The sequence below is a fragment of the Meles meles genome, chromosome 8 (assembly GCF_922984935.1).
Source record: "Meles meles chromosome 8, mMelMel3.1 paternal haplotype, whole genome shotgun sequence".
In the NCBI taxonomy this organism is placed as follows: domain Eukaryota; kingdom Metazoa; phylum Chordata; class Mammalia; order Carnivora; family Mustelidae; genus Meles; species Meles meles.
In genome coordinates, this window is record NC_060073.1 from 24,946,814 (window position 1) to 24,959,999 (window position 13,186).

Consider the following 13,186-nt stretch of genomic DNA (forward strand, 5'->3'; position numbering starts at 1 on the left):
AATCCCAGGACTCTGGGATCATGATCTGAGCCCAAGGCAGCCGCTTAACTGGCTGAGCCACACAGGTGCCACAGCTGCTGAGATCTTTAGCTCAAAATGCTTTATAGTTCTTATTGCTGGAATTCCATATTCTTATTAAATGACCATCCTTAATAATAGTAGGGTTGATAGAGAGAGCATTTCTGCAGCTGGTAGAACCATGTTGTTGGTCCTATGCCATCATGTGGTTTTAGGATTTTGCATTTCTGGCAGGGTATTAGAGTTACAGGGCTATCAATGTTAAGATGCTGCCTTATGTTGACTTTCATCTTCTGGAATTTATTTATCTATGTCACTTCAGTATATTCCTTGTAGAACCTTTGACTATTGCCCAATAAACATTCAGGTACACTGGTCCACTTCATCCTTCTACAACCTGATTATCGGTATCATGTATCACTATTGCCTGAGGGTAGGAAAACTGTGATTAAGACCCACTAAGTCCCTGTAGCTAGTACTTCAGGAGCCAAGGCCATCCCTTCCTTCTTTCCTCCACTATTGATCGTCTCATAATTCTGCTGGCAGCCATGAAGACAAGCCTCATGACATTAAAAAACTGTGGAATTTCTAGGGTCTCTGGTATTGTTACTGTCTGGCACTGGAACCCAGCAGGGCCTACCCCCTCACTTCTTTCTTTTTTCAAGAACAATGCTCTACAATTTCTTCATCTCCTGTATTGTAATGGAACTTTCTTGGTCATTTATGGGAGTTTAGTGTCCAAAAAAAAAACAAAAACAAAAAAAAAAACAAAAACAAAAACAAAACTTTTTGGTGTCATTCTTGATGAACAAATCATATCACTTTTAACCACTTTGTTGTCTCCAAAATCTTCCTTGCAAAGACATTTGTTCTCTGCCATGGTACTTCCCGTGTGAGCCTCCCAGACCATGATTCCTTGTGCTGCTATCTTTGGTACTGGATTTGCTATCTGGGCACTGAAGACAGAGATTGACAGTGAGGCAAGGGGTGGTGACTGCTTGGTCTCATCCTAACCATTGGTCATGCACAGCAGCCAGATCTGGAGGAGATGGTGACTGGGCCAATGATGGGGATGGCATAGCTTCTTAAAACTTTCTTCTGACTAAACAAAATCAGTCATTGCAAAAAGGAGGAAGGTGATGTTAAGAGGAATGAAGTTGGGTCCCGTGGGTGGCATAGTTGGTTAAGTGTCTGACTCTTGGTTTTGCTTCAGGTCCTGATCTCAGGATTGTGAGATCAAGCCCAATGTCCAGCTCCAAGCTCAGCAAGGAGTCTGCTAAAATTTCTCTTTCTCTCTGCCCCTCTCTGTGCTTTCTGTCTCTCTCTCTCTCAAATAAATAAATAATTTAAAAAAAAAAAGGAGGAACAAAGTTGTCAAGAACCACAAAATGAGAGAGCAGGAAGGTGCTCTAAAAAATCACTTCATCCAGGGGCACCTGGGTGGCTCAGTGGGTTAAGCCTCTGCCTTCGACTCAAAGAGTCTTGGGATGAAGCCCCATGTCATGGAGTTTTAGATGGTTGAATTCACCTATCCAAGGTCACTTGACTATAAAGTTGCAGACTTCCTCTCAAGGTCCTATGCTTTGAGACAAAAGGTTATATACAGAACGGAAATAACTTTAGTTCTCAACTATAGATGTCTTTGGTCACAGCAACTTAGAAAACAGAGGAGGCACATTCAGCATCATACTAAGAACTTTCAAACTCGTTTCCAACAGGCAACCTTAGTAATTGTGCTGGTTTGACCTGCAATACTTCTGCTCTAAAGAATATCTTCACAGTTGAGACAGTCCTTTCCACTCATTAGAGATTTAAATAAACGGAAGGTAGGTAGCTTGCTCATAGAACATCAACTCCTTGCTTCAAGCCCTTCTTGAAAGGAATAAAAGCTCTTAATACTTATTTTAGTTTATCTACCTTTTCTTCCATTCTCAGACGGATTTTTTGTTGTTGTTACTCTTTCATCTCTGCTGACAGTGCCAAGACCATGGAAAAACACTCTCTGCATATAATGACTGACAGTAAATGACTAGGCTAAGACCTAGGAGTGCCGATCCTGTCATTTATTCAGCTGAATGACTTTATTCAAGTAACTTATTAGTTAGGGGAAAGTGATTTTCTGTTCATGAAAATCCAGAGATACAGAAGCAGGAAATGTGTTTCTCATTCTCCAGGTAAGAAATATGGATGCATTTCCTTAGGAAACATTTCCATCAATGCAGCTATTTTGTGTAAAGTACTTCCTGTCTAGCTAGATGAGAAATCTTACCATAATTCATAAATTATTTTATAAAATCATTATATCAAAGATCTGGGAGACCTTGGAGATGAGCTTTTCCAGATTAATTCATTTTACAGATGAGGAAACTGAGACCCACTGAGGATTTTTTTTGTGTGTGAAAGTCATCTAACATGTTGATATCAAGTTTATGAAAACCCTCTCAGCATTTCAAGCCAACTCATCAATGTCACCAATCTTCCATAATCAGAAAAGTCCACGAATTACATCAGGGAATCCACATTGTCTAATCTAAACCTAAAAAACTAACGTCTTTTGGGCAGGAATATAACAGTAGTTCAGAAATAGTCCATTTTCAAGAAACTTTATATACTCTTCCTGGGGCCAGATCGAGCCAGTGTTCATAGGACGCTTACCTCTATTGATTTGAAGTTTATTTTTTATAAGGGAACATTTTTTTTTGGAATGAAAACCTTTTTGATTCAGAAAACAATGCAATATATCTCAGTGAAGTTTGACTCATCAAAACACATTTCTTAGATTTTTTTTTGAGAATTTGTGTTCAACTTCCCTTTAAGAAATTAGTGAAGCTTTTCTTCCTTTTATTTTCTTCATCCCATTTTTTTGGATCTTTCCAGTCTCCTTGCCTTCCTTCTACATTATTATGGATATTAAATTTTATTTATGTGCTCCACAACTCTTTCTGTACATAATCACTTTGTGCTACATACTGCTATGTTTCTACTTAAATATTGCAGAAGATGACTGCAAATATAAATTCATAGTAGGTTTTACGAACATTCAAATAGAAATCAATTAACCCAGTAGACAAAAAGAAGTACATCCAAATAGCAGAAAGAAGGAAAAAACGTTAACCAGAAGAATCATAATTGTTACTAGAAGTGGAATGAGATTTGAGTTAGAATACATCAGAAGCAACAAAGAGGAAGATCTTTCAAAAACTAAGTAAAAGCAGGAAATTCAAAACATTTCTGTGTATGTCATGTTCATTCATTCAAAAAAGTATTTATTGGAAAACAGGTATGCACTAGGTGCTATTTTTAGTACTCAGGCTACATCATGAGTAAAATCAGTAAGATCCCTTCTTCTAAGAATCTACCATTGTAGAGCAAGGAGGTAGGCAATAAATTACAAACTTAATAAATAAATAAAGTAGATAGTATTGCAGAAAATATGTGTTTTAGGGAGAAAAAGGTGCCACAGTTGCTGCAAACCTAATGCTCTAGGCAGGTTAAGCTTCCTCGAGAAGTTGACATTTGAGTAATGGCTTGATTGGGAAGGAGGGGGATAGCCACGTGGTTGGTGAACAAAGGGGCATCTCCAGTGGAGCAAATTGTCAGAGCAAATTTCTGAAGATGTAAGAAAAGAATGCATCCTGGAAGGAAAAAAAAAGGGGTATGCCAAACAGAAAGGGGAAAGTTGTAATAGACGAGATCACTGAAGTAATCATAGCTCAAATTACAGAGGATGCATTGGACTTGTTCTCTTTATCACCTGCACTAAACACAATATCTGGTATAGAGTTAATGATAATTGCACTCTAAAATGATGAATAAATAAACAAGTGGATGTATGAGTAAGATTTCATGGCATTTCCTATCATTTAAGTAGGAAGAATGGTTGGGGTGGAGAAAGGCCTGTTGTCCAAAATGGCTAATTATCCATCTATCTATCTGTCTATTTATGCCTTAAATGACGTTGAACTGGCTTTGTTTAAAATATTTCTGATGTGAAAGAGAGACCAGATAATGATTTAAGTCCAGCATCATGAGGTAAAATAATTAGTGTCATTATTTCTGATCTGGTTGAGTTATTTCATGCTTATTTCATTTTCCTCTCCATTATTCCCATATGCCCCTCATGTTATCACTTTCTTCCCTTCTATTCTACCTTCTCACCCAGGGGTATTCTGAGCTTGTGAAAATGAAAATGTGTAGTAGTTCAAGAGTTTGGGGATAACAGCAGCAAGGTAGAAAGATCTGCACTGCCTACCACTGAACCCCTATAAAACTAAGAGCAAGGACACAAGAAAATTTCCTCCAGTCATCAAAAATATGCCATTGCTTTCTACTAGTCTCAGTGTATCCTTGAAAGAATGTCCAAATGCCCCTCCTGGCCACATAGAGTCTGATCCTTTTGTGGGTTAATTTTTCTGCCATTAATTTATGAAGTAGCTTCTAGTTCGGATGCTACAGCATCATGAAAAAAGAAGAGAATTGATTGGATTTTACTAGATTTCTTTGGCTCTTAAATATTAATATGGCTTAGTACCTCCACTGTGTGTGTGTGTGTTTGTGTGTGTGTATGTATGCAAGCACACGTGCATGTGAGTGCACACACACGGGTAAAGGAGACTTCATTTCTCCATTGAATATAATGTTTATGACCTTGGAAGGAGCTGGAGGTTTTGCACACTTTGGCGACTATTTCCCTTGATAACATTTGGACTGTCAATGTTATAATCCTTCCCTTCCTACTTCTACCTGCAAGAAAAAGCAAGGACCAAAATCTACCTGAAACATCTGTTTTCTAGGATGACTTCTTGGCATTTGTTCTTATTAGATTAATGCTTGCTCACTGAAAACACACACACACGCACACCATACAGAAAAAAATAAAATGTAAAATCCTCAAACCAAGTTCCCCATTCCTCAGAGGTTATCACTGCTAGCAGTTTAAAATGAATTCTGTAAAAAATGTTCTATGCTTATTCAAATATAGTATACTTATAATTTTTAAAATACTACATTCAAACCATGCAGTCTAGGCTGCATTTATTTGCTTGAAATCATCCCATGTTGTTATATATAGATCTTCCTCATTCTTTCTAATGATTATGTAGTATTGCTTGGGTGGATTGCTGTAAGATATTTAGCTGGTCCTTTTTTGATGTTTCTTCTACTTTATCATTATTATAAATGATGCAGGAAATTCCTGTGCATACACATTTGTACACTGAAATCTATTTGATGATGATTGAAATCTATTGAAAGTGTTTTTAAAAGCACTTCATATTATTTCTTTAAAAATGAACTGTCTAGAAGAAATCTATAAGAAAAGAGCTGCAAAACGTCCCTTATTTCATGCAATTCTAAAAATACAGGTGCTTACTAAAGGTGGATCATGCTTAATTTATTTTTTTTCACCTTGGAAAAGAGGCAAATTACAGTAAGCTAAAAGTATTTAAGGTTCTTTAATGTGCAGGGAAAAAACCATGAAAATATTATTCCTCTTCATTTTGAAGTTTCATTTAGAGCCCTACCTTCATCAGAAGATCTTTGTCAGTTCATGTTCACTCAAGTACCAGTCTTGAAGGAAACAGTGAAATGCTATATCCAGGTTTCTCAGAGCAGATGTGCCAAATTTTTGTGAAGGCCACTTAAATTTCATGGACCTTGCAAAGCTTAATTAAGATAATTTCCACTTCTCTGAATGACAGTGATATATTTTACCTTGTCAGGTTTGTAAAGCCCTCAGTAATCTGATGTTATTTTGCTAGTTGGATTTATCAGTGGTTTGCTGATAAATGTTTAACAACTGGCTCCCTTCCCCCATTAAAAGAAAATGACAATAAACACTATGAATATACACATGCATATGTTTATTATAAATTCTACCAATGTAAGGCATATGCAGCATGAAATTTATAATTATTAACAAAATATGCAACATACTTTTTTCCAAATAGCTAATTGATTCTCATTCAAAGCTCTGATTAATTTTAGCTGAACTCTTGCTTTCATAGCCAGTATTCACAAGGCACATGAACATGGTTCCAACATTAATGTTGGTTATTATTTTGATTATGTTAACAATAAGATAAAAGGGAAATAATGAAACAAATGTACTGAGGTGATATCACTGAACACTGAACACAGAGCTGGTAAGAGATGTGCAGAATCACACCGTGTATAGTATTTCTGTCATATATTACAATAGACAGGACAGTAGTGAGAAGTATCAAAATCATTAGGAAATGACGAGTTTTGGATATGTATTACTTTTTAAATATAATTTACTTAATTATAACTTCATATAATTTAATTTTAATCATGGCAGTGTTCAATAGCTGACTCAAAAAGTTCTTAAAAGCCTGGTAATTGACCTTATGAGCCTATGAAAGTGGTTCTAGCTCACTACCAGCTCCTATCTCATTAATTTGCAAAGGGTAAAATCTACTACATTGGGAACTATCCTTCGATGCCCCTCAAGTTTGCTAGAAAAAAGAATGTAAGCTTCTGTGAATGCAAAGATTGGATGGAGTTTGAATTTTTGGTAAAATGAATCTAATAAGCTGAACTTTTTTTAAAGCAGAAGAAAAGATGACCTACTTTGCATAGATCTTGAGATTCTAGCAAGATTCTCTTATCCAAATGATTATTTTATAGGATAGTCAAGTTGAAATCACTAGTGAAGTAGGGCAATATTCCATGGCAAAAGGTGTTGCACCCTTCTAACAAGAAACCAACTTTGAACCTGACAGTGTGTTCAGACAAAAAATGATTCTTTGAATTTCAAGTTATTTCAGATTTTTACACTTTTGTTCGGGGCTCAGGGAAATGTAAAATAATGAACTCCTCCTCCAAAAAAATAAATATTTAAATAGTGAGATCATTATATGGTCACCTCCCATTCTTTCACCCTGTGGTAGATTCAGTAACATCTCAGCAACACATCTTTGCACATTAAACCCTGCTTCTTGTATTTTCAGTCATTTTGGGGAGTGGCAAGAAGCCAAGAACACCCTTTCTCCTCTGTGTCTTTGGAACACCCCATTTCTTCTTGCGAAGATTATATGGTACGTACTTTTAACTTCCTTTAGTTACTCCCCATTTCACTTGCAAAAAATGCTATACTTTTCTTCAACTAGATCTCCATCAAAGAACAAATTTATATAAACCCATGCATACCCCTCAAAGTTGATGGACAAAAGAAAATTTTACATTTGTACAAAGATTAGATGAGTTGAGGGAAATTGGAAGGGGAGGTGAACCATGAGCGACTATGGACTCTGAAAAACAACCTGAGGGTTTTGAAGGGGGGGGGGTGGGAGGTTGGGGGAGCCAGGTGGTGGGTATTAAGGAGGGCATGTATTGCATGGAGCACTGGGTGTGGTGCAAAAACAATGAATACTCTTATGCTGAAAAGAAATTAAAAAAAAAAAAGATTAGATGAAGTGTGCATTTTTGGTAAAGTGAATCTAATAAGCTGAACTCTTTTAAATTATAGGCAAAAGATGACCTACTTTGCCTAAATCTTGAAATTCTAGCAAAATTCTTTTATCTAAATGATTATGTATATATTTAGTTTGAAAATGCAATGGAAATCAAATTTGCCATTAACTAGGCAGGGTTTTATCTTAGAGATCAGGGAGACTATCCACTACAGAGCTAGGACAATCATGGAAACAGTGGGCTTGCCTTGGTGTAATGTGGTCTTACCTCGACAAGAAGGATGACTTTGCAGATTCTCCACAGCATTTTGCTTTTTATGTTTTCATTTAGTAGTGTGACATCCTATGCCAATTATCATTATTTTTGGTCCAATTTTCCCTCTGAAGCAGCTTTGACACAGATCAATGCATCTCAGTGTCGTTTTTTATGGAGCTGCAACATCAAAACCTGACAGCTGGAAATCTTAATTGGTCCAGTGACAAAAAATATAATGACTGCTCACAGTAACTTATTTTATCTGACCTTGTGTTTAACTCAAAGGTAAATTTTCATCTCACTACTGGAAAAGAGAAAGTTGTGGGGTGATGAGTGGGGCAGGTGGGCCAGAGAAAGACCCCTCTTTTGGAAAGAAATTGCTATGGGTTTGGGGACTATTATTGAATTAGGGTTTAAATGCTGGTGTCCAGTAATGGATACCAAGGGTCTCCGTGCCTATTTGAACTGCCAACCTTTCTGCCATGCCTGTCATTACACATGGCAGCAAACACCGAATGTAGCATGGAAGGTTGCCCATAAGCGACTGGCTATAGGCCCTATCACAAAGGCCACCAGACAGCTGTCAAACAGACTGGCATTTGATCGTTACTGACTTGGTCTGGAGCCCAGTGACTTTGACCCAGAGGCAAAAGGTTTCGTGTAATACCACCCAAATTGCCCAATCCTCCTGGTCCTGGAGAGAAAGCTGTTTCTAGAATAAAGACACGAGATTTGTCCTACTGAGCCCAGCTATGAAACCAAATTTTCAAGGGTCCTATTGGCAGTTAAATCTTGTCTATTAAGAAAGTATTAAATTCCTAACATCTTTACTTCACCTTGGATGAGGACATGGCATAAACAAAGAGATAGCATGACAGTGAAAAAAAAAAATTCTGGAGTTATTTTAAAAAGACATCTCTGGGCTTTATTTGCAAAGCTTACCTAATTCACTAAGAAGTCATGAAAAGTGAAAAGTAGATTGCATATATAAATGCTCGCTAACTGCGAATCTCCCTTAGAGTTGTAACTGATGATAATGAAGACAAGAGTGATGATGATGGTGGTGGTGATGGTGGTAGTGTTAGTGAATGTTTTTCTTCTACAGACATATTATTAACATTTTCTTACAATAAGAAAAGTTATCAAGGACACTGTTGGTCAAGGCTATAGTACTAAGTACTTAAAGGAATAGACTTTAAAATGTAAATAAATAAAGTAAAATAAAGATCTGGCTTGGGATTCTGCCTCCAAAACTCATGAGCTGGTAAACCACAGTTTCATCTATTAAAAAAAAAAAAAAAAAAAAAAAAAAAAAAAAAAAACTACTACAGGGGGATTATTGGAAGGATTAGGTGAGATAAGGCATGAGAAGCAGTTAGTACATAGGCTCAACACAGAATTGGTACTCAGTACTCAGCCTTCCAGCTTGCTCATGTTCCTTTCATTTCAATAAGGGCTGAGCTAGTGTGTTCCTCAATAACTCATTCACCAGCTGAGGCTAAGGAATGGCTCACTTAGCATGTTTCTCTGCCAGATGTATCTTTTTTTGTTAGTCCAGGTCTCCCAAGAAGCAAATACCAAAACTAGATTTTCTCAAAATCAGAGTCTTTGAAAGCAAATGGAGACAGAATTGAGAGGAAGGCTGGAGGAACCATTGGATCAGGTTGCACCTCTGATCCAAGTGAAGGGGTGAGGGAAGGGAGATTGGGTACAAGCATCCTAGATCACTGTGCAGAGTAAGGAAACCTCAGTGAGGACCGTCAGGGATTCCGCAAGACAGAGTCATTGGTGAAGACACAAACCTTATTTTGTGCAGGAAGATTTGTCGGTGCTCTTTCACCAAGAGAAAGTCAAAGTGAGAAAAGTAGACAAAAGAGGCCCATGTTGGACTTCATTCAGATGGGTGCTGGCATTAGGACTCTGCATTGCAGCAGCATTGGCTCTGCTTGATACCCGAGTCATGATTCAAAGTGGAAATAGATTTGTTTTTTTACCACATTTGCGGTGCAGCTAAACTCTAACCCACGTTTTCCTATCCTGAGGTCTTTCTACTTCTGGAAGTGGAGCTCATTGTCCATTTCCTCATTTTACTAGGAGGCTTTTTGTGGGCCTATAGCACACTTCTCAGAAAGGCTTGCCAAAAGAATGAATGAATGAATGAAGGGAAGGGGGGAGCTGGTTGGAGGAATATCTGGTGCCTCAGAATTGTTTTGTGTTTCCTCTCTGTTACAAAAGAGAAACTATGAAAAAAAGAAAAAGAGAAAGAGAAACTATGCATTGGGTTGTATTATTGCCAAACAATTCACAGAATAGTCAGACTATAACACGCGAACTCTGGAAAGAACCCCATGCTAACTGCTCCATGGGAAATGACTTGCCCAAGGCTATAGAACTAGTAAAGGCAAAGTCTATACCTGCCTTTCTGTCTTTTCTCTTTCAATTGACTATGTTGCTTTCCTGTTTCACTTTTTATAATTTATTTGAAAAGAAACATTACTGGTTCTCAACGTTTACAGAAATCCCAGCCAAATACTCCAGATAGTACCAAATCTGTTTGAAGTCATGAAGACACGTGAATTTTCCATTCATTCATTCATTTTACAAATATTGAGAGCTTGTTATGTGGCAGGCATTGGTCTATTGCTAAGAATATTAGAACACAAAGACAGGCCAAGTCTCTTGCCTCCTGGGGCTTATATTCTAGTCTATATTCAGAAAGAATATTTTATCTATGACTCTGTTACTCACTGGCCATTGATGTAAGACAAATTTCTTAATCTATCTGAGCCCCATATTTCCTTGTCTAAATAATAAAGCCAGGAAATCCTGCTTTGCTTTGTTATTGGAGGACCAAAAAGGTAATATCATTAAGTCCCTTTGCAGAGTGCCAGGCAAATAATAATAATGTGATATAGGATGGCTTTTGCTATAATCAATTTTGGGTATTCCAGTTGCCCTCATTTCAGCCCTATCATTTTTTCTCTTCCCAGAGATGCAGTAGGGTACAAATGTAAGCTCTGCCCTTCACTTCTATACTTCTGTACTTAGTAAGCTCCAACCACACCAACTTTATGTCTGTTCCACAAACACTCCTGGCTCCTTCTTCCTTTAGTGTCTTTGAATCAGACCATTTGCCTGGAACATCCAACCCTCCCTTGCCCATTCTGGCCTCCTACTGCCTTTTTTATCTGCCTCACTGCTACTCATCTTTCTTTCAGCAATTACCACTTAGCACGAAGTCCTTCCTTAACTTCCCAGGCTCAGTTAGATCTTCAATATACACTCTTATAGCAGGCGCATTCACACGATTTGCAGAGCCCAGCACAGAATGAAAATGTGGAGCTCCTTGTTCAAAGAACCAAGCAAAAGTATTATTAAAGGTATTAGATTATAAAGGTTTTTCCCTTCTTCTTCCATCTCTCTTGATTTGTCATTTTTCTAAAATTTGTTAATGTCATTCTAAGTAAAGAAAATTTTAATTTGTAATTTATTAGCATTCACTTCATAGATTGTTAAATTATAACAGAAACATTTAATTATTATATTTTGGCATTCATCTTTATCTCATGCAATGCCAGTTTTAATTACAAATGTGAGTTTAAGACATATGCAAAAACAGGCATTACCCAAGACCTGTTTTGTAGTCTATATGTGTACATGTATTTCCTTCTTCCAGGAAGAATGGAAATGTTGCACACAACCAATTTAGATGTTTGTATTTTACTTCTTGGTATGCACATATTTTACCAATATTCTCTACTTTTAGCTTACTGATGAATAAAGAATTACTTACTACAAAACAAAACAGAACAAAAGGAACTGTGGGTCACACTCTCTTACTCTTTGCTTCAATGCCATTGTATTCAGCATAAGTGGTTGGCTGATACAGGGAAGTTAACATGAGTAAGAAAGGATCTGATAGGCTTTCTGGGTCATTTATGTTTCTTATAACATCAGCCTCTTCCTGCATTCACACTGAGCTCTGGTTAGAATAGAAAGTGTTCCTCTTGGGGCTGTCAGTTGTAGATGTAAAATACTTACCTTCTATCCTGTAAGTATCACTGAACCCCTATATATCATAGGCCAGCCAGAATGCTCTGTGTGTGTGTGTGTGTGTGTGTGTATAGATATAGATATAGATATAGATATAGATATAGATATAGATATAGATATAGATATGAACGGGGCAGGAAGAGGTGGTGGACACTCATATTGCACTGTTTCCTCTGCTCATCTTCATGTTACATTATACCCCTGGACTTAACTGTAATATACGATTTCAAACATAAAATTATTAAGAATTTCAAGATCACAATGGGAGAGCATTAAACCAAGTCTTCAGCCTTGGTTTGCATAAGCTCTCATGAGACTCCCCAGATCCTATGTCTGGGAAGCTGGTCCTGCTAATAACACCCTGCACTTTTTCATTGAAATCCTTATAACAGTTGTAATAATAGACTTATGAAATCGTTTGTTTAACTTATGCCTCTGTGGCTAAGCTATAAATTGCATGAGGGGAATGATTTTATATTCCTTAATCTCCTTTCCCTGGGAAGTATCTTTGAGTATATGAATAGATAGATGGGATACATGGATGGGAATACCAGGAACGTGGAATATTCTTAAAGTTTCAAGGAATACCTTGAAATTAATGACAGGAGTTGAAATTAGTATATAATTAGAACTCATAGGTATGTTTCATAGCTATTTATTCCCTTCCTCTTTGGGGTTATGTTTCACTTTCTAATTCTGTGCTCTCTGCTTGATCACACCTTAGTCATAAAAAGAATCAATGGTACTGCCACTTGCTCTAAGAGAAGACTTCTCCCTATGTGTGTGTGTGTGTGTTAGTTGTAATGAATACACCACTCACATGTGTAAAGAAAGAAGCCGTCTATTTCATTAATAACAGATTTTCACATTCCTCAAGTTCTGAAAGGGAATGTTTCTTCTATTTTTGCAGGTCTTATTTTATTAGCCACACAAAGTGAAATAACAGTTCATTTAACTATGTCAAAACCAATAGAGATTCACTGCTCTTTGCTTTCTTTTGTATAAAGTTTAATGCATTTTTAATTCCACCCCACTGGTTGGTAAACCAACCGTTATGGTTACCATTGCCCTATAATGCATTTCAGTCATTTCTAATAAACCCAGACTTTAAGATGGCTTATCATTATCTCTATAAGCTACTGGAAATGGATTCTCTCCTTGAACTGCTGGTTTCTGCAGCACTCTAGCTAATGAAAGTAGATATGGAAACACTATTCAAGTAAACAAAACTGCTGAGATTTTTTTAAAGGCAAATATAATGTTCAGCAAAATCTGTAATCTCACATTCTGACCTTCTTTGCAGAAGTTATTCATTGAAATGACAATCCTCTAGTCCCCATTGACTGTGCTTCCTTTCTTTTACAACATGATTTCAGTAGAATCCATCTAAGTCTAGAATTTACATAAATTTTAAATAGAAAAGGAT

General features: G+C 37.0%; 1 protein-coding gene across 4 annotated transcripts in view; it reads left to right on the forward strand.

The window, feature by feature from the left end:
- LRRC4C (leucine rich repeat containing 4C) overlaps nt 1-13,186 on the forward strand; it is a 1,220,402-nt gene that overhangs the window by 931,633 nt on the left and 275,583 nt on the right. For all 4 annotated transcript variants that reach the window (XM_046014217.1, XM_046014224.1, XM_046014218.1 and 1 more), the window contains one exon: nt 6,990-7,076. The gene's annotated coding sequence lies outside the window, so the exon portion shown is untranslated. The remainder of the gene's footprint in view (nt 1-6,989; nt 7,077-13,186) is intronic.